The sequence below is a fragment of the Canis lupus genome, chromosome 9, assembly GCF_048164855.1.
Source record: "Canis lupus baileyi chromosome 9, mCanLup2.hap1, whole genome shotgun sequence".
NCBI classification, from domain to species: Eukaryota; Metazoa; Chordata; class Mammalia; order Carnivora; family Canidae; genus Canis; species Canis lupus.
Window position 1 is genome coordinate 7,718,971 of NC_132846.1, and position 26,069 is coordinate 7,745,039.

The 26,069-nt window shown below is 31.7% G+C and overlaps 1 protein-coding gene across 5 annotated transcripts in view; it reads right to left on the reverse strand.

The window, feature by feature from the left end:
- NOVA1 (NOVA alternative splicing regulator 1) overlaps window positions 1–26,069 on the reverse strand; it is a 148,692-nt gene that overhangs the window by 113,824 nt on the left and 8,799 nt on the right. The window contains exon 2 of one of the 5 annotated variants that reach the window (XM_072838089.1): window positions 24,935–25,014. The exons of the other annotated variants lie outside the window; for them this stretch is intronic. The gene's annotated coding sequence lies outside the window, so the exon portion shown is untranslated. The remainder of the gene's footprint in view (window positions 1–24,934; window positions 25,015–26,069) is intronic. 5 annotated transcript variants of the gene reach the window in all.

The window sequence follows — 26,069 nt, forward strand, 5'->3', positions numbered from 1 at the left end:
TAAAGATGGCTGAAATAAAATATTTAATTAAACAAAAATTCTAGAAAATGTCCTAGTAAGTAGAATATAAAGGAATGAGAAAAAAAAAAAAGGACAGAAAAGAGAATGGGATTAATGTCTTTATAATTCTGAGGAAAAATTATTTTATAGACTATAACTATATACATAAGCCAGTATCTTTTTTTTTAATTTTTATTTATTTATGATAGTCACACAGAGAGAGAGAGAGAGAGGCAGAGACACAGGCAGAGGGAGAAGCAGGCTCCATGCACCGGGAGCCTAACGTGGGATTCGATCCTGGGTCTCCAAGATCGTGCCCTGGGCCAAAGGCAGGCGCTAAACCGCTGCGCCACCCAGTGATCCCCATAAGCCAATATCTAATCAAAAGGGATGATGGGATGAAGATATTTTCAAGTAAGCAAATTTGAATGGCTCCCTTATCAAGAAGCACCTGAAAAATAAAATATACTTCTGAAAAAATGAAAGAGAAAAAAGGAGGGGGGGGGAGAGCAAAGGATTCAGGAAATTAACGATCTAGCTCAGAAGAATAGCTAGGCAAAGTCCCAAGATGTTCACCAAGTACTAGAAGTAGAAAGCAACCAATCTAGATTGAGAACAAACCATTTTGGAAAGAAAGAACTCTATAAAAAAAAGACAAATTTGATAGTGTTTCAAATCATATTTGAGCATTCAAAAAAATTACTGATATGCATATAAGATGCTGAAACATTTAGGGGGAAAATAGTAGCATCACTTCACTCGGAAAGAGCAATGTTTATAATATGATACTTTAATACAAAATTATTGGAGAAGTATGTTGAGAAAATGGAGTGATTACTGTGTAAGTATATGAGAGAATGAAGTGACACAAATGTAAGAATAATCAACTTCCAACTTATCAAAAGGGAAATTAATAGAGGAAAAAAATCGATAAATCAATAAAGAACAGCACCAGCAGAGTGGCACATAAAAAAATCCAGACGTGAATTGAAACTTATGTCTTCAAATGATAAAATTTTCCTTTTTTCACAATTTATTAAAGAGATTTTTTTTTTTTTAAATTACCACATATAGGGCAGCCCGGGTGGCTCAGCAGTTTAGTGCCGCCTTCAACCCAGGGCATAATCCTGGAGACCCAGGATCGAGTCCCACATCAGGCTCCCTGCATGGAGCCTGCTTCACCCTCGGCCTGTGTCTGTGCCTCTCTCCCTCCCTCTCTCTCTCTCTCTCTCTCTCTCTGAATAAATAATAAAATCTAAAAAAAAAAAAATACCACATATATTCTTGAGTGATCAAGTATTATTCCTTACCTTTTGATGATTAGGTGTTATTGTACATACCAATTATCATACTTGTACCAGAACCTCTGGGGTATAAATACTCCGTCCTGCATTAAACAGACCCAGGTCTGTCTTTTTTTATAATTTTAAAGTAAGAGTAAAAAATAAAAATAAAAGAGTAAAAGATTATCATTACTGCTATGTTCTAACTTAGCATTACAAATCTACGGAGCACAATATACTGTCTTTGATTATCTGGAAAACACTTTAGAATTTTGTAGGCTCTAAAGAACATACTATTATGTACATGTATAATATTATATACTTGTGATATAGAACAAACTATTATTATGAACATATTAGAGATATTTGAAAGTGTGTTCAAAATTAATATAATGCCTGGGGTGCCTGGCTGCATCAGCTGAAAGAGCACAAAGCTCTTGATCTCAAGGTCATGAGTTCAAGCCCCACAATGGGTGTAGAGATGAATAAAAAATAAATAAATGAAATTTTAAAAATGTAATGCCAGATACCAAATTTATTCACCTTATAAATTTAAAATAAAAATTTCTCCCACAAAAATTATAAATTGACAAACAATATATGTATTATCTAAGTATTTACATACATTGTTTGTCGTTTTCTATTTTGCCCTTGTAAATAGTAGTACCAGTATTTTATCTGGTAAAGTCAATTAAATACAAGCAGTATGACAAAAAGAAAAACATTATCTTTAAAAGAATCACAATCTGAAAAGCTTATTAAATATGCCTATCTAATAACAATACTATAATCATTGATTCTAAGACACATTTTCTTCTACATTTTTTTTCTTTCTTGTTACATAAAGTAATGGTTTATCTTACAACCTATGGTACTTTAGACTTAATTAAATATGGTAACTAACATTACAATATGTCAAGCACTGTTCCATTTGCTTTATATGTATTTATTAATGTAATCCTCACAATTCTGTGAGGTAGGTATTATTGCTATTCCTATTTTACATATGACAAAACTCAAACCCAGGTTAAGTAAATCGCTGGAGTTTACACGGGCTAATGAATAGAAGACAGAAAATTCCAAATTCAGTAGGAAATCTAGTTCCAGAGACTAAGTTTTTAAATATTTAATAGTACTGTCACATCACTATACATAATTTGTCCCTTTCTCTAAGACCTCCTAACTTCTAATGCTTTTTTCTTCTCTGAAACTGCAACTGCTTTTAAATAGAGCACTTTCTGTAAACAGAACCTCCTGTTTCTTTGGTTGTATAAGAATAAAGACTAAAATTAAAAGTAGAACTACTTGGTTGCCAGTGAATAAGGAGCATAAATGGGACAATTAGTCAGCATTCATTCTTCAATTCCCTGCTCAGCTGCTTCTCACCCTTTCTGTTGTAATCCCTAGGGATATAAACCCTCAATATACTTTCAGTTCTGATGGAAGATGTTTAAAAGCAGTGAACTGGCATACATGTGATATAGAATAATTCTTTTCTAAAAACAAAAGTCCCAAAGTTTTCCACTACACGATTTCAAATTCATGCCTAAAGTACAATGGCTACTTTAATTAATAAGGAGTACTGAAGGAGGAAATGTCACACAATTTTAATTACAATTAACTTTACTAATAATTGTTACGTAGATACAAATAATTTTTCTTTGGTAAATAGAGAACCTCAAGCACTGCTAATGAAGGTAAAAATCAAGAAGCCATTCTTACATAATTTCATAATTTCGTAACTGCATGCTGCTCTATACTAAGACAATAACAGTTCCTAAGGGCTTAGCCTGCATTCTGATAGTTTTTACACCATCATTCGTTATAGCCTCTTGCAACCAGTACTACCATAACCATGCATACACTGGGAAACTGTAAAACAGAGAGATAAAGAAACTTACTCAAATGAAGTCAGTCAGTCGGAGAAGGACAAACATTATATGTTCTCATTAATTTGGGGAATATAAATAATAGTGAAAGGGAATATAAGGGAAGGGAGAAGAAATGTGTGGGAAATATCAGAAAGGGAGACAGAACGTAAAGACTCCTAACTCTGGGAAACGAACTAGGGGTGGTAGAAGGGGAGGAGGGCGGGGGGTGGGAGTGAATGGGTGACGGGCACTGGGGGTTATTCTGTATGTTAGTAAATTGAACACCAATAAAAAATAAATTAAAAAAAAGAAACTTACTCAAAGATCAAATGATATCAAATGATAAGGCAGGAATTCACACTCAGTTCCGCCTTATTCCAAAGCTTCTGTTCTTTCATATACTGAATAAGGTAAGGTAGTTAAACAGGTGAAAATTGTAACAAAAAATTGACATTAATCCTATTAGTATGTAATATATAAACAATATGGTAAAGAATTATTTTTGGTATTAAAATATGTCCACGCATGTCTGGTTTAGCGTTTCTGTCAGATAAGAATGTTAAACCTTTCATACACATAATGTTATATGTCCTTTATGCCTCAACAAAAAAATTACATTAATGCACAATTTGTATTTAAGTAAAATGCCTTACGTCCTTTTTGACATAGTTATTTAAAAATCCACACAATGAGGAGCACCTGGGTGGCTCAGTCGGTTAAGTGCCTGCCTTTGGCTCAGGTCATCATCCCAGGGTACTGGGATGGAGCAGAGCCCCACATGCAGAGCCTCACCCACCCTCTCTTTCCCTCTGCCGGCTGCTCTCTCTGGCCTACTGCTCTCTCTTTGTGCTCTGTCAAATAAATAAATAAAATCTTTAAAAATAAATAACTAAATAAAAATCCTCACAATAAAATTCACTTGAGGGTCTCTGCATTACACATGACACATGCAAGGTTGATTTCAGGAAGGGACTGTGTTTTCTTCATCACAGTATTTTTTAAAAAGTTAAACCTTTAAGTACTATACCTGAATATTAAATTCACTTATGGGAAATTTTCTAAAACATTATCACACATATCCCTAATTTCTTAAATGAAACATTTCCTGGGGATCCCTGGGTGGCTCAGTGGTTTAGCGCCTGCCTTTGGCCTGGGGCACGATCCTGGAGTCCTGGGATCGAGTCCCATGTCAGGTTCCTCGCATGGAGCCTGCTTCTCCCTCCTCCTGTGTCTCAGCCTCTCTCTAGGTCTATCATTCATAAATAAATAAATAAATGAATGAATGAATGAATAAATGAATAAATAAGTCTTAAAAAAAAAAGGAAACATTTCCTGATGCATGAGTCTCATCACTGTGAGCCTCAGTAATTACACTGTGCAGCAAAGTAGTTAGTGTAAATAGTGAAAGATAAAACTTAACAGCTACTGAAATCAATAGGAGTTCTGCAACTTTGTTAAGAAGTCCATACTGAGAGAAATCTCTTCTGTCATTGGTCCTTCTGTTTTGAAAAGAACACAACAGTTTGACTTTGTTCTCTATTTTTACCGACTGGGAGTTTTACTATTTTACAGTGCTGCCCTTGAGGTCTGTTAAAGCACTCTTTCCCTTTCCAAGATTACAAAGATATTTTATTTTCTTTCCTCCAGTGGCTTTCTTTTGTGCTGCTAGATCTGCTGTAGTCCTAGCACCACAGCGCTTGCTTGCACACCTGCTCCCACAGTCCACCCTCTCTGCCTTCTTTCTTTCTCCCACCTTTTTTCTTTCTTGTCTACCTATTCTGTATCTATCTTATTACTTCTTCATTTCCACATATAAAAGACCAAATATTCAGTGTGATATGAGGCCAAGACATGATAAGAGCCTGGATAAGACAGGAAAGAAAAAACGCACACCATGCTCATTCATTTTTGTAACCTAGCATTGAGCACTCTCCTATTTTAAGGACCAAATGATATTGTGTGAAAATGAACTAACACTTAATAAAAACAAATCTCTGACAGATGAAAATAATTAACTTAAAACCGGGACCACCACATTGTCTCTCTTACTGCTTTTTTTTTTTTTTTCCTAACTCCTATTTAATCTCTGGTGCCGAAAATTTGACAGAAGAAAAAAGGAGCATAAGAATACAAACTGAAGGTAAAGTTCTTAAGACAACACAAAATGGGCATCCATATAGAAAAAAATATAACTCAGAAAGCCATCTATGATTGTTACAGGGCATCTGAGTGAGCAGAAAGAAACCATGATACAACAGAAAAAATGGTAAAAAAGAAAATGTTGCGTGGCAGAGAAATATAGAGATAACATTATAATTTGAAAAAAAAAACTATATGAATTACATGAATGACAAAGCATTGTTTCAGAGTAGAATAAAAAACCAAAAACGTTATAGGAAGTACATAAAACAGGTTAGCAAATTCTTTAAAATGCCACGATTAAAGAATTTAGAAGAGCTTAAGCTATATTACAGATCTGTAATTTCTAAGAAAATATACCTATTTTGAAGACTATTAACAGAATTATTCTATATGATCAGCTTCAAATTCCAGGTCTAACTCATTGCCATCAGAACAAGAACTATCCCTAAAAATCAACTACATGCAGAGTCCCATACATATATGCTACCTAGTCTAACTCCAATGGTTCGACTACCCAGAGAAAGTGATTTGACTTTTGTACTTCAGTTTTCAATTTATAAGAATACACCTCTACTTTATAAAGTTATTGGGAAGAACAAATCACATGTATGCAGTGTGTTGAATATGGCCTTGTAAATAGTAAATGCTCAATAAATGTCAGCTGTGTCATTACTATTGTTATTATTTTACTATACTCTTTCCCTTATCATCAATTAATTCACTTCTTAACTAATAAGAAAGTTAATCCCATACTATGATCAAGACTGTGGAAGCAAAAACTGTAATTCTGAAAGTAAAAAACAGATACTGAGAAAAAGGACCCACCATATTTCTTCTTTCTTATTCAGTATTTCTTATTGATGCTAGTAATTTTTACTATCAATAAAAATTATAAGAAAATAGAAGTCATCATAATAAAAGATGAGAAAAGCAAAAAGAAGTAATCCATTTACAAACTTTTTTAAAGGGCTAAAAGCTACTTTCAAAAATCTTCCCTAGGAGACCAGTTCTTAGACAAACATTCTGCTTTTTCCCCCCTCTCCTAAAAGTAGAACCTAGTATATTATCTTCAACACTACCTAGAAATATCTCTTACATAGGATGAGCTCATAATAAATAACTAGAAAATGAGAAAAAGATCCATTTAATTTCCTATAAAAAAACACTTGCCTTGCCTTCAATTCAGCTCACTTTTAATAAACTTCACAAGAAGATGCTAAGTTATGATTTAAAAACCAATATATTAAAGTCTATATACTTTTATTTAAATTTTAAAATCCAACTTAAAATAACACACAGTATAATCAACTTTAAATATAATTTTTAAGAATACCTTCAGAAAAATTTATTTATAGTTCTTATACACATTATCCTGTGACACTCACAGGTCTTGCCTGATTTGAATAGTTTGGTAGTGGTTAGAGTAACCTAATCTGGACAACTGTTAATAAGATAACTTCCATTTCGTACATGGTTTTTATACATGTTTCATCTCTACTCTTCTGCTTCATTAACTTTCCATTTTCTCAAATCTATTAAATCTGAAGTAGCTATATCAAAATGCAAAACATCTGATAACATTTTAGGCGATGTTTCTCTTGTTCAATATGAACTAGTAATGCTTTTTTTTTTTTTTTTTAATTTTCCTACTTGGTAATCAATAAAAGCTTTCTTCACTACTGTCAGATGAGAAAAGCTTAACAAATACTATATTACGTTTATTTCCACTTGTAGTTACAACACCCAAAGAAGTTTCTTGATATTTACTATGTGACACATCTTAACATAAATACTGATAGGACTGCTAAAGTCAAGGAAAAGGTGGCAATAAGGAAAGGATCTGCTGGGATGTTGGGAAAAGCTAAGTAGACAATATTGAGGTAACAGGAGAGATTTAGGGAAAATAGAAAAGATTCTTTTTTTTTCATAAGGGAATCACAATGCAATAATTACCAGTTTTTGACATGTATTTCTAACTCTACAGTACTGTAACTGTTATTACATGTTCTTTTTCAAAACTCCTTGAGATAATAATTCAGGATTCCATTTCCTTACATACACCACCAATGATCAACAACATAAACACTATTTAGAACAAATATTTATAGATGAAAAAATCTAACCCTACACGTAGGCAGTGCTGTACAATGTAGAGCAAGGACTCTGAAGTCAGATAGATCATTTTGCGTACAGAGCAATCTTCTTCAATTACCAGGTGCATGACGGGTCAGGTAACCTCATTTCTGAAATGGTTATAATACATGTATAGACTACCAGAGTACCTGGGGGAAACAGGTTAACATAATTTTGAAAAAAAAATCTAGTATACTTTTATGTTTGGCAATACAATACGTTAGATAATCAGACCAGTCTTTCTGCCTGAAACATCTAAATATGTTGGGCAAAAATATTAACACATTACTCAATGGCATTTGCTAGCTGGCAAGAAAGTAATAAATATTGAAGTCAAGACCTAAATGAATGCAGGAACCCTGAGGAATAGCAGAGCATTTGAGAGAATATTTACCTTGAATACATTTTATGAACCAATGTAATTTGAGCTTCTATCTTTTTATCTTCCTGAATATAAGGATTAGGATAAAAAGCACAGAGTATGTTCAAGGTGGGCAGCCTACTAAAGAGTCCCCAGTAACCCTGATACCAATTTGCCATGTCATCATTGTAAGAATTAAACAGAAACATCTTTCACTATGACTATTCCCCCAACATACACTCTTGGAAAGAAGGAAATAAAAATTTCTAGTAATTCATAAATGCAAGTCCACCTTCAAGCAGGTTTCAGCCTGAATTTATACTTCAGTAATTTAAGTGACCTCAAGCCAAGAACTCAGTTTCAAGTTGTTCCAACTAGGAGTGACCGCAGGCATCTTACAAAAGTAAATGCAAAGCCACTCTGAAGGGAACTACCTTTATCTGAGGTTTCAAAAACTGTTAGAAAATAAACTTAAAAAAAAATAAACTGTTAAGAAAAAGTAATAAAAATTTATGAAGTGTACAAGGAAGCATGGCTACATGAGTGAGAACCAGCAGAAACAAGAGATAGCAGAATTATCACAGAGAATTTATTTAGTCTTGGAAACACATGAGCAAAGAGATCTGAAAAAGAATCAAACAACACTTCCAGAAATGAAAAATAACCAAAATTAAAGAACCAAGGAAAGTATCTTGCATATAGAATACCATACTATATTTTAATTCACTTCTTTTCCATTTTCCTCCCCAAAACACATTTTGATTAAATGAGCAAGAAATCTGAATAATTTAAAAGGCTGAATTATAGTTTACACTTGCATGCAGTTTATTAATCATATTTCTTGACAACAAACCAGATGATGAAAATATTAATAAGCACTGAGAAGTGGATAAAATATATTTGAGTGTTCACGTACGTTGAGTTTCCAACGTAATTTCTAAAAATTCCATGCGCCCTGCCATCTTTCTTTCTTTATTTAGAAAATTCTGTTTGTCGTGGAAAGTAACTGGATAAGCCTCAGATCTAGATATACAAACTATCAGAAAGTTCAAAGTGACAAAAATGAAGATGTAAAACTTGCCCATTCTTAATAACAAATAATTACCAAACCCAATTGCAATTACTGTAACAGTTGAGAGGATAGCCTAAAGCAATTTTCTAGTTAAATTAGTCCTAGATTGTTTCAAATCTTTACTTCTTCAATAGTATACTATTTCTTTGTGTGGAACTTCCCTTTCAGCATCTAATGAAACAAGCAAAAAAATAATTTTGAAGTTCTGATTCAGTACATACTTAAACAAGAGTCCAGTGTTTTCATTACTTAATGACTTTAAACCTTCCACTCTTGATTCTTCACCTTAAAGGATCTACAGAAGTAAATGCCAGAAAAGATAACAGGAGGAAATACTTCTCTACCTCACTAAAATTTTTCACTAACTGTAAAAGATACAAATTATTAGTTTCTAAAAACTGAACTAAAGTAATCCATCCTCTATCACTGTGCTGATAGCACTAAAAATCCCATCAATGACAAAATTACAGTTGTCATAGAAACAGATTAGGGAAAAAAAAAGGGGAGGCTTTTACCTATATAATACATATATGTGTACAGACACATATATATGCATATACACAGACACACATACACATATGTCCATATGTTTAAAACCAATAGATAAAAGTTCCAGACGCCTTTTGTTCATAAAACAACACATAAAACTAAATTACTCTATCTCAAAAAAAAAATAAAATAAAATAAATAAATAAATTACTCTATCTCCTGAATCACCTCTTTCAATTGTTCAGGAAGCAATGTTAGGATACTGTAACATGAATAAACAGAATCTTTCATAATTTATACTACATAGACACTTCACCTTTGGAAGGAATTCCAAACCAGGCTTTACTAAGTTCAATATATCATTTATGTTCTCCTTTGTTGAATCCTCCTAAATTCTGTGAAATGCTTCTTCTCCCAGACTGGTGAAGTAGAAAGCAATGACTGGTGGATCTATCATTCTGGTTTTAGAGACTAAATAATATAGATTAAAATATTTTGATAATATATAATATATGATTAAGGATACTTTTCCTACTGCCTGAGATTTGGAAACTAGGACTCAAAGAAGGGAACAAGAAGGAAATAAGCATCCTTACATTCTGAAGAGAACAAAACAACTGAGGTCAGTCTCTCTTTTGTGAGTATCCTGCCCCTGGGGTGTTGCAAAATAAGGGAATGATCTCTACATACTGAGGGTACTCAAAAGAAGAGATTACCTTTTCACTTAAGAACCCATATTAAAATATGAGGGATACACTATAAATAAAGATGCTTTGGTCTTCATTGTCATTGAGCTAGCAGTCTACTGTGCTAGACAAGATTTACAATTTCTATGAACACGAGAAGTACAGCATGCTTCATGAACAAAAAGATGGGTCCTTAACTAGATTTACATGGTCAGGGAAGAATTCCTAGATGATGAAATATGTAAGTTGGAACCTTAATGGTACACAGGAATACTGATGTGCTTGTCTGTGTGTATGTGTGTGTGTGTTGTGTGTTTCATTCAATTAGGGGTAGGTATAGAAATAAAACCAACTATCTCTGGAAGGAAAAGTAAAAGCCCCAATCACGTGAATCATTTAAAGAATTTGTACTTTTAGGATAAGGTTATTTGCAAAAAGATTTTTTTTTTTTGGCAAAAAGATTTTAAATAAGGTTTAAATAGTCAGATTTGTTTTGAAATACATGAAATCTATGATGAGAATTACACAAGTAAACGTTCAAAACAGTTTTGATCTAAATATATGGACTTAAGGACGACCTAAACAAAAGTAATAATTAAAGTCAGAGGAATCTTTAGGGGCAGGGACAAAATCTAATGTAACTACTACATCGATGGGATGATTTAAAACTCATCTAAAATGCTTAAGAAGGTACAGTTAGAAAGATAAAAAGAGAAATGGGATCTTTGTCAAGAAAGTCAAAGGAATCTAATAGTATCAAGAGAGTGCTTATCAACATGGAATGCTCCAGAAAATTAAGAGGGTGATCACTAGATGGCTGAAAAAGTTAATCCAGTGAGTTGAAGAACTAAGAAACAACAAAACTTTAAGAGAACTGAATAACTTCAGGAGTAGCAGATTGCTGAGAAAATTGAAATTCAACATACCAATTATGCTTTCAAGAAATCTGCAGAGGGGAGGGAAGCAGTAAACGTAAGAGAATTATCAGAATCAAAGAAAGGATTTAGTCTTTTGTAATTTAAGATCAATAAAAACTGAACATATTTCTAAGCAAAAGAAATGATCTAATGAAAAAATAAAAAGATCCAAAAAGAATGAGATAATATAACAAGAGTCTAAAAAAGGTAAAAAACAGGATAAAATGTAGCCTCAAAAGATGAGAGAATTCCCTCTCAAGAGATAAATGTAGGCAAAGAGTAAAGGTAAAGTTATAGAGTAATATGAAGTACAAAAGAAGTTGATGGAGGTCCTTAAAGATGATCTAAGGAAACTGAAGCAAATTCAGTTAGAGGGTCTGAAGGTACTGCAATGAATTTCTAGGGTGACAAAGATGAAAAGTTTGAAAAGTAGGCACAGGATAGAAAGCTAAACAGAGATAGCTGAAAGGATAAAAACAAGAGCTAGCTCAACTGGATAAATACATGTTAGACTAAAAGCAAAAAAAAAACAAAAAAATCAAACTGGTCCAATTTTAGTCTTTTATCTAGGGATGCTCAACAACTCCGGAGCAGAAGTACACAAAGTGGATGACAATAAAAGTATGAGGCTGAACAACATCAGATCTTACACTTAACATTTTAAATACTGACAGTTCAAGAAAAAAAGGACTGCACATTTTTAAAGATTTTCAAGAACAGAAATGGATATCACAAAATTGAAAAAAGCAAAACAGCAATGATATGTTTAGTGTAGAGTGTAGTACATTCATTACTACCTTGGAAATGTCACTCAGTTTTAATTTCAAATCATTTCATTCTGTTAGTTTGCACACATATCCTCTTTACCAGAGTCTTAATATAAAACTATATTTTGTACAAACAACTTTGGGTTCCAGTTTTAAACAGAGCCACACAAATTAGCGGTTGCTTAAAACTGAAGAAGTTATCAGAAAATAATTACTTAATAACTTCAAACTTTTAAAGTTAACCAGTTACTCCAAACATAGTGGCTTTTTATATTTAAAAATCCTAACTGTATAGTCACATATCTTCTAGGTAAATTTTAACTAAATAATTCTCTAAAAATTGCAAATACCCCCTACCATTTAGGAGTTTTGATCATCAATATAGGTTTGAATATGTAATAACTAGTGATTTAGAAAGTTGTTTTAACATATTATGCACTAAAAAAACCATATTATGCACTGTATTAACATATTATGTGCAATCTGATTTAAAATAAATAAGAGTCCAAATTAATTTGACATAGACTAAAAGGCCCTCTAGCCCTTGCCTGACACTCCAGCTTCATTCTGTAGCCTTTCTCTTGATAAGAAATTTGGTCTTAAATGCCTCTGTATATACCAAAATGACCACTACATAATCCATACTTAATAAATATTTGCTACATGGATAAATAAATAAATTACAAATCATGAATTATGTTAAAATTCAAACATTATTTCCTACTTATATATAACTCTAACTAAATATGATCATAACCATAATCTGTTTTATTTGCTTACGTAGACAAATCTTAAAACTATTTTGCAAGGATGAAAAGTAAAAGCATGATATGAGTATGTTGAAACCAACCATGTAATAACGCTTTAAAAACAAAACTTCAATAAAAAAAAAAATTAAAAACAAGTCAACTATGGGAAAATTGCTTTCATTGAAAGGATTTTTTGACATCATAATAGGATATGTTAAAAAAGAAAATGGGCTTTTGGATCAGAAAAATCTGTATAAAATCTGTCTCTATCAGCTGTGTGAAAATTGATATTTCCAAAGTAGTATATAAGAATGATGTGCAAACTCATATCTCACATAAATGAACACTAATACTAACGGATGATTTAAGAAAGAAACACGTAATTAATAAGCATGCCAAAATAAAATGTTTTAAGTTACAAATCTTAAGCTATAATCTTGAATCACAAAATTAAATCTCGAGGTAGTATCAAGAGTGCTTATCAACATGGAATGCTCCAGAAAATTAAGAGGGTGATCACTAGATGGCTGAAAAAGTTAATCTAGTGAGTTGAAGAACTAAGAGACAACAAAACTTTAAGAGAACTGAATAACTTCACACATACACACGTTCTTACCCCTTGTAAAACAGGAGGCCACGTCCACCAGTTTTTCCTTTTTTACGACAGTGACTAAACAAACTTCTACTGAATCATCTACATATTGACAGGTATACAACAGATTGATTTTGTCCTATTCTGGCAGATTATTTCCAGAGATCAAATATCTTTTGCCAGCAAGACATACCAATGAAATGTATAATTAGAAAAGAAGTCAAAATTGATATTATATAATTTGTTAAAAATAAAATGGTGCTATAAAAATTCAATTATTTTTTCTCCTTGTGTATGAAATAATGTGGTTTCCTTTAATAACTTAGTTCAGAATGAAAGACATAAAATAGTAGAGTAAAACCTAACTGATTTATTTTTTTTATTTTTTTTTAACCTAACTGATTTAAATTATAAAGTGAAATGAAGTCCATTAACTAGAATAATTTTTCATGGGTAGTAAGATGAAATTCCCAGTCGACAAGCAACAAATGTATCTCAAAATATTTTATAGGAAAATAATTACAACATGAGTAATATATTTTTTAGGTATGTAATTTCTTTAAGGTAAACCCTCAAAAAAAAAGATGAAGTTTTGACTTAGCACAACATTCCAAATAGTTCAATATACATTCCCAATGTGTGTATATATATATATACCACCTAACAGTTTGCATTTTAAGTTGTGTCCTCAAGGATTGATACATTTCATTTTGCTACAATCCAATGAACTGGAATTATTTAGAGCTTTCTTAATTCTACTGCTTCATATTTATTCTTTGAAAATCAATTCCTGCAGGTATAAAATATTTATGCTACTATAATGGATATACTGATACTGATATTCCTTAGAATAAAGATTCTTTCCTATAGACTTCCCTATAACATAAAATTAAACATGAATCTAGATTTCCAATTGTTTTATCTTTTGAAATTATAAACAATTTGAGGGCTCAGTCTGGTCAATCCAGTAACTAGGAGAAGCTACTCTCTGGCATTCTCCAGAGTTTTAACAATGAATCCATTCCAACCACATCTTTAGTTGACTTTCTTCCTGGCTAATCAGAACAGAATGCATTTTTGCAACATTTATTTTTGTTTTTAATATGTGCTTTTGACTTTTATAAAAGGTAAATAATCTTGAACAAAATTAGAATCGTGATGGATTAAATGTAAAGTCTGACAGAAAGAAAGGAAGGAAGATTTTTGGCCTTAGAAACTGTAAGGATGAAGCTGCAGTTAAGATGGAGAAGTAGATTTGGTTATCTGAAAGACCAGAATATTTAATTCTAACATATTTATTAGACATACAAGTGATATCAAGTAGGTAACTGCAACATTCGTCTGCAGATCAGGTGAAAGGTCCAGAATGGATATAAACATTTGGTAATCATGGAAGAGCAGATGGTTATTTAAAGCCATGACACTGAATAGGATCACCAAGGGATAAATATGTATAGAAAAAAGTAGAGAGCAATCCAAGGACTGAGCTCAGGAAAATAAGAAGAAATCAGCAAGGGAAACTTGAGGCTGCGTTAGTGAGGCAGAGGTCTGCTGGAAGCAAAATGAAATGCTTCAAAGAGGAGAGAATGATCACTGTCAACTGCTATTGACTGGTATATTGAAAACGTTAAGAAAAAAAAAAAAGAATTGCTAAAACATGTCTGAGTACCTAAGAGGGAATGAAATCCAGAATAAAAGTGGAGGATTAGCCTTTGTTAGGGGCAGGGACAGTTTATCAGAATGAGAGAAAATGTAGACTACATAGGTACTGATGTAGTTAGGTAGATAGATCTGGTGGTAGGAGCTTATGACGTTTTTTAAAAATTACTTTTATTTTCTCAGTGACACAGGACAACAGATCATGAATCAAGATGACACAGGAAGTTTAGGAATTAATACTTAAATCCATCATATATTGTGTAGCCTGCTACCTTAGTTCCAAAGAAGAGTGCAAATGTTCTAAGTGACAAGGAAGTTGGAGCTATTTTCAGTTTTCACAGATTATCTCAAATTTCTCTATTACCAAGACCATACCCTAATATAATCAGAGATAAGCCTCAGTCATCTCTTCCCTAGACTAATTCAGCTTCCTCTTCTATAAACTGCCAACATTCAATATTACTCTCAATCTAATCAGACTTCAAACACTGAATATCTCTACATGTTCTAAGTATCTAAGAATAAATCCATCACTCTAAAGATTAATTATTCTGTAATTAAATGACCTCTAGCAAAGTTTCTCACTTTATTTTTTTTTAAATATTTAGTATTCTTACAAATTCAAAGGTATAAAATTCTAAATAAGTAATTGAATTTATACTATGGCAGACATTCACTAAGATTTTATATTTTCGACAAAATAATAAGAATTAGTATGATTTGAATTACATTTATTGTCCTTAAAGGCACATTCATACAAAACAAGATCATATCTACACTTATTCTTACTATGGAATTAAATAGATCTTCAATATTTAATACATAAATAATATTTAATATGTAAGGCATTTGTTTATACACTGATTATAACAAAATGGACATATCATAAAAAAATTTTTCACCATAATGGCAATCAAGAATTTTTGTGATGAGTCATGGAGAATATGAATTTTTTTTTAAGGAATGGAAAGTAATAAACCATGACCCCGAAACATATTCTTAGTAAAACTATACCACTAAATTTTATTGGATCTTTCATGGAAGTTACAGGAACATGAACTAAAAGTGTTTTATATAAACAATTAAAACAATTTTTTAAGGTTAAAAAAAAGGAACACTAAGTCTTGTGAATTATCACCTATATTATTAAACATCTAGCATCCTCATTTATATAGTATGACTTCCTTTTTGACTAATGGAAAAGATTTTCAGAAGTCTTGGTATCTAGAAAAACATGATGAAAGAAGTATTTAACATTCTATATGCCACTTGATTTCTTCCTCATAAAGCTCCAGTCAATATTTTTAATGTTTTATATTTGACTGTACAAAGATGAAGCAGAGATTAATAAATTATGTTAATTTTCAAGAGCCTTATACATACAAAGAAGCCCATATGCTTCATATGAGATTGTAATATCCTTTGGTATTATAAATTCATATCCCTATTTTTTCAGGTCAATGATATGGGCAATAAAACTCTATCTTCAAGGGTATCATAGAACAGATTTTTAAGTCTGCACACAGAAATATTCATATAAAATACCTGCATAGCTGCGAATGGAAGGACATCTTTGAGTATTCAGAAGTTCTACATTCCATTAACCAACAGAGGTGATGTGCTAAAAACTCATTCCTAAATGTAACAGTGAATATCATTTGTAATCATCTACTAAAATATGAAGTATATGAAAATTGAATACATATAAAAAGTGAATTGAAAAGTGAATTTTTATAAACATACGTATAAAAATATAAAAATGTATTTATAAAGTCTAAATGAAAAATACTACGTTATTTATATTAATTATCTTAAAGGGGGTGGGATGAGAAATTAGCTTTAACTTTATATTGTCTGCATTTTAATAACAATCAGTTATTATGAAAAAAAATATTTGAAAGAAAAATCCTCACAGTAGTTGTTTTCCTTTTTAGGGTCATATTTCTGTAATTGATTTTACATTAAAATGTCTGTTGTATATTTCGTGTTATTAAATGTAACAAATATAGGAAGGAAGAGATTTTAAAAAGATAGAGTCATAAAATGCTTATTGGGTCAAGTATCATGTGACATACTTTTATATCCTGCCTTTTGTGGTACCTGAACCAACAACTTATAACTATATGAGAGGTACTAATAGCTCCATTACACAGATGAGAATGTGCTAGAGAAAATTTATAGGTCCCAGAAGATTAAATGATTTGACAAAAATCCTATAGCAATTGTCAGAGACCAGATTCAAACTCTGCTCTGCTACCACATGTTCCCTTAAGGTGTTACATTCCATCCTACATACCCAAAAGGCACTAAAATGCACTGAACTGATTTGATAATTTCTTAATAAACTTCACTATGTAATGTCCAAAACATATTTTCCTCACAAAAATTTTGATCATAGTAAGTATTGTCATAGTTATTTGACTAGACCTTTCTAACCTCAGGTATAATTTAACAAATCTCTATCGGTTATGTGATTTAAAAAGTGAAAGCCGAATTGTATAATGCTAAACTAAGAAAAATTAAATAACTTCACATAAATAATCTCATAGGTAAGGTGAAATTTCAAACTATCTTAGAAATTTTGTATCAATACAAAGATGGAAAATTATATAAAAGATATCAAATTCAATGTTTACAGAGGTCTGGTCAGGAGAGAAAACTTGTTTTTATGCCTCCATTTTGCTTGATTATTACAGTTTTTATTTTGATGGCAAAATTCAAATTTGTAAGATTTCTCTATTTTATGAATAGGGAAAAATTATGAAGCCATCAAAAATATCTGTTATTTCCCAATGACGGACTAACGTGGCAGTTGGGTGGATCTTACCTAAATTTTGAATACTGTATTTCTGAACTCAAGTTTGTAAGTAATATGATGGAAAGATTTACAGAATAACAGTAAACAGGTTCATCATTAACTTGCTATATCTCAAATCATTCTAACTTTCACTGTCTGATTTTTCCTGAACTGTAAAGCAGAGGTAAAAATTCTTGCCAAAAACAAAATTCTTAACTACCCCGATTTTTAAAGAGTTGAAATGAGATAAAATGTAAGATCTAACTAAGCCATGATTAATAGATTACTTTTATGTATTATTTACTTTATTAAATAACTTTTCGTTATATGGTTTCAGACTTTTAAAAACAAGACCATCACTTTTCTCATTAACAATAACAGAAATAGTTTAAATTCAGACTCAGGCTCTTTAAAAGATACTGCACATAGAAAACTGTTACTGAAACATTTCCCCAACTCAAAATTTCTTCAAAATTTTTCTCCAGCAGAATTGCATTTGTCCTGCATATTTTAAGTGGCCAAAAAATGTACATAGTCTTTATATTATTTATCCCTTTAAATTACTTAATTTTCCCCATCACATTACGGTTTCCACTTATTTTTAATGCAGTCTACTGAATTATTTGAAGGGCCTTCAGAAAAATCTTTGTTAAAATCAATATTTAAAAAAATCAAACAAAAACATTATGTTCAGGAAAGCTGGAATACGATTTTAAAGTTGAGTATTTTGTCATAAAGGGGCAATATTTATTGCAGTTTGCTTCAAATGGCTTCACTGCCAAGACTCTTAGAGAACCTCAAAGCTTTTCCTATCAACATATGTACATTTTCTAAAAATAAAAATACTGTTTTCAATTCTTAACTATTTATTTTGCTAAACCATTTTTTTGTCATACAAATATGTCAGCATTATTACTCCTTAACAAAAATACAACGTAAGGATTGCTATTCACATAATCATCTGTCAAACTACATACTATTTGCAATATTTTCATTAACTTTCACAAACTTCAGAGAATAACTTACTAACACAGATCCCATGTAGATCATTTCAACAGTGAAAAAATTTTTACAAGGGCTGAAAACAGGGATTTACAAAGTACAAAATCTCTCGGTATTCTAAGCCCACCAGCATGAAACTATATAATAAAAGTAGCAGCCTTCCACTGTAAAATTACTGATCTTAGTAATACAGTACATTAAACATGCCATTTGAGATATATGCCAACCTAAACTGCCACATATGGCATATCTAGCTTATTATCACAGTTTGTGTTTTCATATCCAGAGTCATTCTAGTTCTTAAACAAGATGTCAAATACACCAGTGTAGCTAAAAATGTGATAAAGCTTTCAGAGGAACATACCTTTCCTTAAACAAAATAGGTATATTCTTCAGAAGAAATTTAAAATATTACTGTAAAGAAAATCTGGCTGAAAATTTCTAGTTTAGAGGATAAGGAGTAAATACAAAGGAGAATATCATTTAAAGGCAGGATTCAGTAAAGATGTTAAATTCAAATAAATGCTACTTTGAAACGATTCACAAACTCAGAATTTCTTCAAAATTTTTCTCAAAGAGAACTGTACTGCCTCTGCAAAAAAATGTATGCAGTTGTCTTACCTATATTATTATCTTTTTTAAGAACAAGTCACATCATACAATGATATGAGTATCAATTTGAAGGCAATGAGACTTTGTTCTTCCTTTTTATATTGAATTCAACTTTGAGTTATACAACTGGTATTATTGAATTATGAATAGCACTTAAATAAAGATTACACAGTGAATATTTTTATTTCAAATCCCCATCTGGTGCTTAATGTCACTTCAGCTGTTCAATTTTTTAATGTTTCTCTACACAACTAGCCAATAATTTCACAAATCAGTATAAAATGCTAGATAGATTTTTTAATCTCATTTTCTAAATGGAAAAACAGTACCATATTTTGGTCTTTTAAAAATTAATCTGATTTTGATACAGTATTGATTAAGACTGATTCCTATATGAAATAAGTATTTATCAATTGATGGAGAGTCCTTCTGAATCTCAATAATCAACTGAAATTCCAAATTAAAAAATTACATAGCAGAGAATCCACCAACAATGAGTAACAAGTTTTAATTTTCACTTTCATTGACCTAACGCATACCAATGTGTCTCTCATCTACCAAACTTTAGTGTTCAAATCAGACGACATCAAATTCATATTAAAAAATGTATACATTGTGTAAACCACAAATTTTCATCAAATTAAAAGTGAACATACCTGTTCACATGCCAAGAAAGCTAAAAAGGCCTACATATTCATGTAATTTAAGAAATGAGAAAAGTTTAATCAGATATATGATTCTAAACAGCCATGATTCAAAAGCAAACCAGTAAAAGAAACCATTCAAGTCACTAACTTTAAATGTACCTGCATAGACAAGATTTATAAAAATGAACAAATGTCAAAAACAGATTTCTTATCCACACTGTCCTGAATACAGCACAACATTCTTCACTGGCAGTTGTCCTTCACTAGGTACCTATACTTTTTTCTTCTACACTTGGCACATAATTGCTTAATAAAAGACAACCATCATATTTCTTAACATCTCTTTTTTTCTGTATTCTAGTTGCCTCACCTTTCTCTTCATCTTTTCCTTCCAAAACAAATTAGTCTTCTCTAATCTTACTTCTATTGCCTAAGCAGAAAGCCATACTCCTCAACCTCAGCTCTACTTAAGGTAATCTTTCTCCAAAGTACAAGTATCCTTCTATATTTAAACAAATAGGTACATAAATTTTAATTCCAGTACCCTGCCAGTCATTTCATAGATGCAACCCATATTTTTTCTTTAAAATAATTTTTGCTAATAAATATATCCAAGATGAGTATTTTTCAGACAAGCTTTTACCATTTTCACATGTAATACATTTTCTCTTATCTGTACAAATGTCTATAGTATCTTCCTACCCGCTTTCCTCACCCCTTCCCAGCAATATCCACTCTTTATCCCAGTAATACCAAACTAACTTTTGGACCCCTGAATATAACAGGAATTTTTCATATCTACATGGATATATATTTTGTCTTTCAGGCTCAAATGACCTTCCACTCTTGTCCAGCCAGCCAATTAAAACTCAACCGCCAAAGCCCCCCATCTTCTTTGAAGTCTTCTTTGAAGTCCACCCTCTCCTCTCAAGATCTGGTCACAAATGTAGTTTTACTTCTAGACAAAATTCTGTCATTATACATTTATTAAAATTTATTATGACCAGGTATTTACATTTCATTTCTTATTGCTTCCTTGCTTGAGAATAAGATCTTCGGAGCATTGCATACCTAGTTCTAAACCCACTGCATACCTAGTTCATAACTAGTTGATGCATATAAACATTCATCAAAATGTTAAAATCTGGTCATGGTAGTAGCAGGGGAAGCAGCCAGGTAAAGAAACCCTACAACAAAGTTATTTGAACCCACTCTTCTCCACTAGCTTAAAAATAATAGCACTTATAAAAATGTAGGGGGTGGGGGCTAAGTATAAGACTAAATAGATTTATCTACCAAATCTTGGACGTTTTCATTGGTTTATTGTAGCAGAACTCAATATACTAATACAAGAAAAACGTGAGTATTTCATGCATTTCTCTAAATTTTAACTGTTTAAAAAGTATTTAAAAGACTAAAGCAGCACAAATTTGGTACTTTCCTAAAATTTTAATTTCAAATAAAGTAACACATTAGTATGTTACACCTTAATATTCAGTTTAGTCAAACTCTAAGCAAACAAAATTCTGCTCTACTATGTAGCACTACGATGGTAAAAAAGACATTAAAATACATTAAAAATAAAACATTTATTAATCATATTTTTAATAATGTAACTCTAACTTAGTGATTAATAATCTTTGATTTTCAGGGTATCTCAAGAAAAGTCATCAGCCAGCAGACTTCCTTACTTGCCACAAATAGCCATGTGGCAGTAAATAAACTATAAAGTGACATAACTATAAAATGTTGTAATATAGGTATTTTACATTACTTTTATTAATAGATATTAATTAAACTCATATTGCTTAAGTCAGAATATTTTAAAAGTTATTTTCAGTTTTGGAGATGGCTTTTAAGTACTCTCCATAATACCGGCTTCTGGGTTTCCTTCACACAGGACAACATGCTAATAAATACAAAGCAAAACTCCCTTCTCAAATTCCACTCTTCTTCCTTAATACCTGGCCCATGTCAGGTATTAAGGAAGTTGTCCTAACACTTCTATGACCATTTCTGGTTTGTTCCAATATCTGAACCCATTAGTTCACTTATCTGAAATATAGACTTTATATACACACACTACCCTCTATTCAAGGTACTAAAGATAAAATGCTTTCTCCATCCACTGTATTGATATTACGTGATCACTTCACAGAATAAGCCTCAATCAGTTATTTATTCATTCATACATGCATGGATTTAAATGTAACTACCACCTACGTTTACAGCACTTGGCTCTACACTGAACATATAGCAAAGGCATGAAGGATGATAGAAATTCCTTCACACCAATGGAGCCTAATTTAATTAACTAATGTAAATAAAGAACTATCACAAAAGATTTTTTGTTTTAGTTTAAAGCTGTAAAGAAAAAAAAACCTCAGAAATCACATTAAGTATTTTTATAATTATGTTAGAAAGTAATCCTTAAGCTTACAACACAATGCAAACATCATCACAACTCTAATTAACTGAGAAGCAGACCAATTTAACAAAATGGATAGACTAAAAAGAGAATATAGTGATGTTTTAAAATTAATAATTACTGGGGATCCCTGGGTGGCTCAACGGTTTAGCACCTGCCTTTGGCCCAGGGCATGATCCTGGAGTCCCGGGATCAAGCCCCACATCGGGCTCCTGCGTGGAGCCTGATTCTCCCTCTGCCTGTGTCTCTGCCCCTCTCTCTCTCTTTCTCTCTCTCTCTCTCTCTCTCTCTCTGTGTCTTTCATGAATAAATTAATAAAAATTCTTAAAAAAAAATTACTGTGTAATATACCTTCATTTTTACTTAGATTGCCTTACCACTAGCCTGTTGCTTATTTTTTAACCTTAGTATCTTGTCCTTTTAAAATCAATTGTTATGAATACCCAGCCAAATATGTAATACTTAAGGAAATTTTTATATAAGTCACAAAAATATGGAAAATACATATACCCTTGAAAACAGATTTGAATTAGAAAGTCTATAGATTTTTTAAAAATCAAGGTCAATAATCCATTTAAACCCAAATAAAGAAATTAAAAAAAAAATAAATGAGCTAAGGAACATGGAAGAAAAAAAAAGAAAAAGAAACTTCGCAAATGAAGAAAAATAACAAAAGTGTAGAAATCAAATCACCCTGAAAATACTGACATTTTCAAACTACAACTATGGAAAAACAAAAAATGACCAGGCCATCTTCTAAGCAAATATAATCTGTCATATCTTTTTTTTTTTCTCATATGTGGTAATGATAAAGAGAACCTGTCTATGGCCCTTCAGTTGATTCAGTGAATCAACAACAAAAATTGTCCTAAAATAGGTAAAGTGCTTTCAACTTAATGTTCAAAATGGGGAAGGGAGTACATTCATTTTAAATTTTTTTTTTAATTTTTATTTATTTATGATAGTCACAGAGAGAGAGAGAGAGGCAGAGACATAGGCAGTGGGAGAAGCAGGCTCCATGCACCGGCAGCCCGATGTGGGACTCGATCCCGGGTCTCCAGGATCGCGCCCTGGGCCAAAGGCAGGCGCCAAACCACTGCGCCACCCAGGGATCCCGGGAGTACATTCATTTTAAAACTAGGGAAGAGAAAAAGTAAAAATGCATTTCCTCAGAGAGTCATATCCAGGAAGGGAGGGGGAAAACAGAGTAGAGCACAAGAAGAGAACAAAGTACCTACTAAAATTCCACAAAGTACCACAAATTTAGAAAACATATTTAAAAGTTACAGGACAAGTACTGGCATACATCACTTAATCTTCTGGTATCTTGGTTTTCTCAATGGTTAAATAGAAATCCTGGAAGAGATCAGATCTAAGATCCATTCCTTTCATCTAGTTCTACAATTCCATGATCTTGCCAGCCTCTTCACATGGTAATAAGCCTATTTGCTACTTCTAAGTGTCCCCATTAAGTCTTCCACAGAGATGCCATAGAACAGAAAAAAAACTTAAGACAGAAACAATTAAAGCACAACTTTTTAGGGAAAAATAAAACCTGCCCATATTCCTTTGACAAAGAAAAAGATGCTCTGCAGTACCTCTAAGTCTTGATGATCTACAGCTGAGCTCATAGGAAGCATCTGATAAATACACATAATAATTAACAAGGGGAAAGCTTCCTGACAGATTTCACACTAGGTTTCTCAAAAAAGTACTTCCATGACTTAAAAAAAAAAAAACAAAAAACAAAAAACATAAATCAGTCTTAGAAGGGCAGTACCGGTGGCGCAGCAGTTTACCGCCGCCTGCAGCCCGGGGTGTGATCCTGGAGACCCAGGATCGAGTCCCACGTCAGGCTTCCTGCATGGAGCCTGCTTCTCCCTCTGTCTGTGTCTCTGCCTCTCTCTCTCTCTCTCTGAATTAAAAAAAAAAAAAAAAAAAAAAAAAAAAAAAAAGGCCTTTTTTTTTTAATTTAGTCTTAGAAAAATAAAAAGTTATACAAAGAGTAATTAAGACTAAATATGTGAATGAACAGTCTCCAAATAAACTCCATTACTTCCAATACTAACTCCTCCAAAAACAAATTATTTCAAGAATGAATATAACCAAAATTGAAAAGTTACAATTCCTCAAAATATTTAGTAATATAAAACAAAAATGTGTACCACATTCCTTACTATATTCAGTGTTAACAAAATGTACTACCCTAATTCCTTTCTTTCTACCCTTCCCCCAAATTACTAGATCTTAAATTATTAACGATTTAAATGAAAACTTTCTTCTTTATGATAAGAATGATTTTTTAAAACTGAATCAACGGAGAGTCAGCATTTATTATATCCTAGAGGGAATGCAGGATTTGAAGCCTTTTAATTTATAAATAAGCACATTATGTGAAAATTTCTCCTGCAAAAGAATTATGGAGTATCCAATGTAAAACTGTTCTCAAAAACCTTTAAAACAGAAAAATTACTCCTCAAAACTTCAAAAAGTGGTTCAATTTCACAAGGAAAGTAAAAACCACCACAGTCTGAAATTTAAAAATTACTGAGTTCAGAATGAAATTCATCATAAATTACAAATACACTGAACATCAGTATGACATAGATCTTAAAATGAGAACAAATATGTTAATTTTAGATATCAATTATTAAATAAAATTAGTTTTAAGAATAGTAAAAAAAAAAAAAAAAAAAAAGGTTTATTTTCCACACCAAATAATCTTACCTGAATCATTTTGCTGTTAAAAAACTCAAGATACTGATTTCATTTTTCATCTGGTCCTGTCAACGATGCTATGACAGGCCCTGCAGGAAGCAGCAAAAGATCAATGATGGAGTGTAGCTATTACGTGTTTTCATGATCAAGTTTTGTTATGGAAAAGGATATCCGTATAGTAGTTTGAAACTCAGGGAATATTGAAAATACCTCAAAAAGTTTGTCAGTGTACATAATGTTCTTTTTTTCTTTTGTACTCTGCGGTCTTAAATGCTTATTTTTATACAATTACCTTCTTTGTCAAAAATTTACAAATGATGGTGCAGTATATACGTGAAATTTTAAAGAATCATATCTATATTGATAAGAATTGATAAGAAAACAATTATCCAGAGTGTCAAAAATGAAAAATGTTTAAAAGTGTGGAATGATTCTCTCAACTTCTAGAGATAATTATTTTAATCTTATTTCCTGTGATTACTATAATTACCAATAAATTATTAACTATTCATAATTTAATTAAAATAAAAAATAAACTTTAACAGACTTCTTATAAACAGTAACTTCAGAATCAAATAGTTACTGGCAATACTGGTAAAAATTCCTTCAAGAAAAGCATATAGGTTACAAAAAAAAAAAAAATCTGTACAAACTCCAGGACTTAATTACTCTTTGGTAGTTGATAGATTATATTCAATAAAGACCAAAATTTTAAAATTAGTAAAACTAATAGAAGAGTCAATACTACAAAACTCCTTCAGAAGATTCCAAATGATATTTTAAATTTCAGAATCATTTTAAAATAGTATAGCACCTTGCCAGATTTAATTTAAAGACATATTTACCTTAGGAATTAGTTTCTATTCAAGGGCAATTAAGAAAACAGCACTGTAATAAGACCCCTACAATAAGTGGAAACACTATTAGAGGACATAAGAAACTTCTATGTTTGTCATGGAAGTATACTGAACTCAGTCTTTCAAGTAGATGAAGAAATTCAAAACAACAGAAATAAATGATAGATTAATCTTCTCAGAGTTTTTATGCTATGCCTGTCTTGTTTATTGAAACACTTTTTTTCAAAGCATTCAGCAGAGTTTGCTTGCCAAAGTTCCTAACATGCTAAAAAGATGCAACATAATCT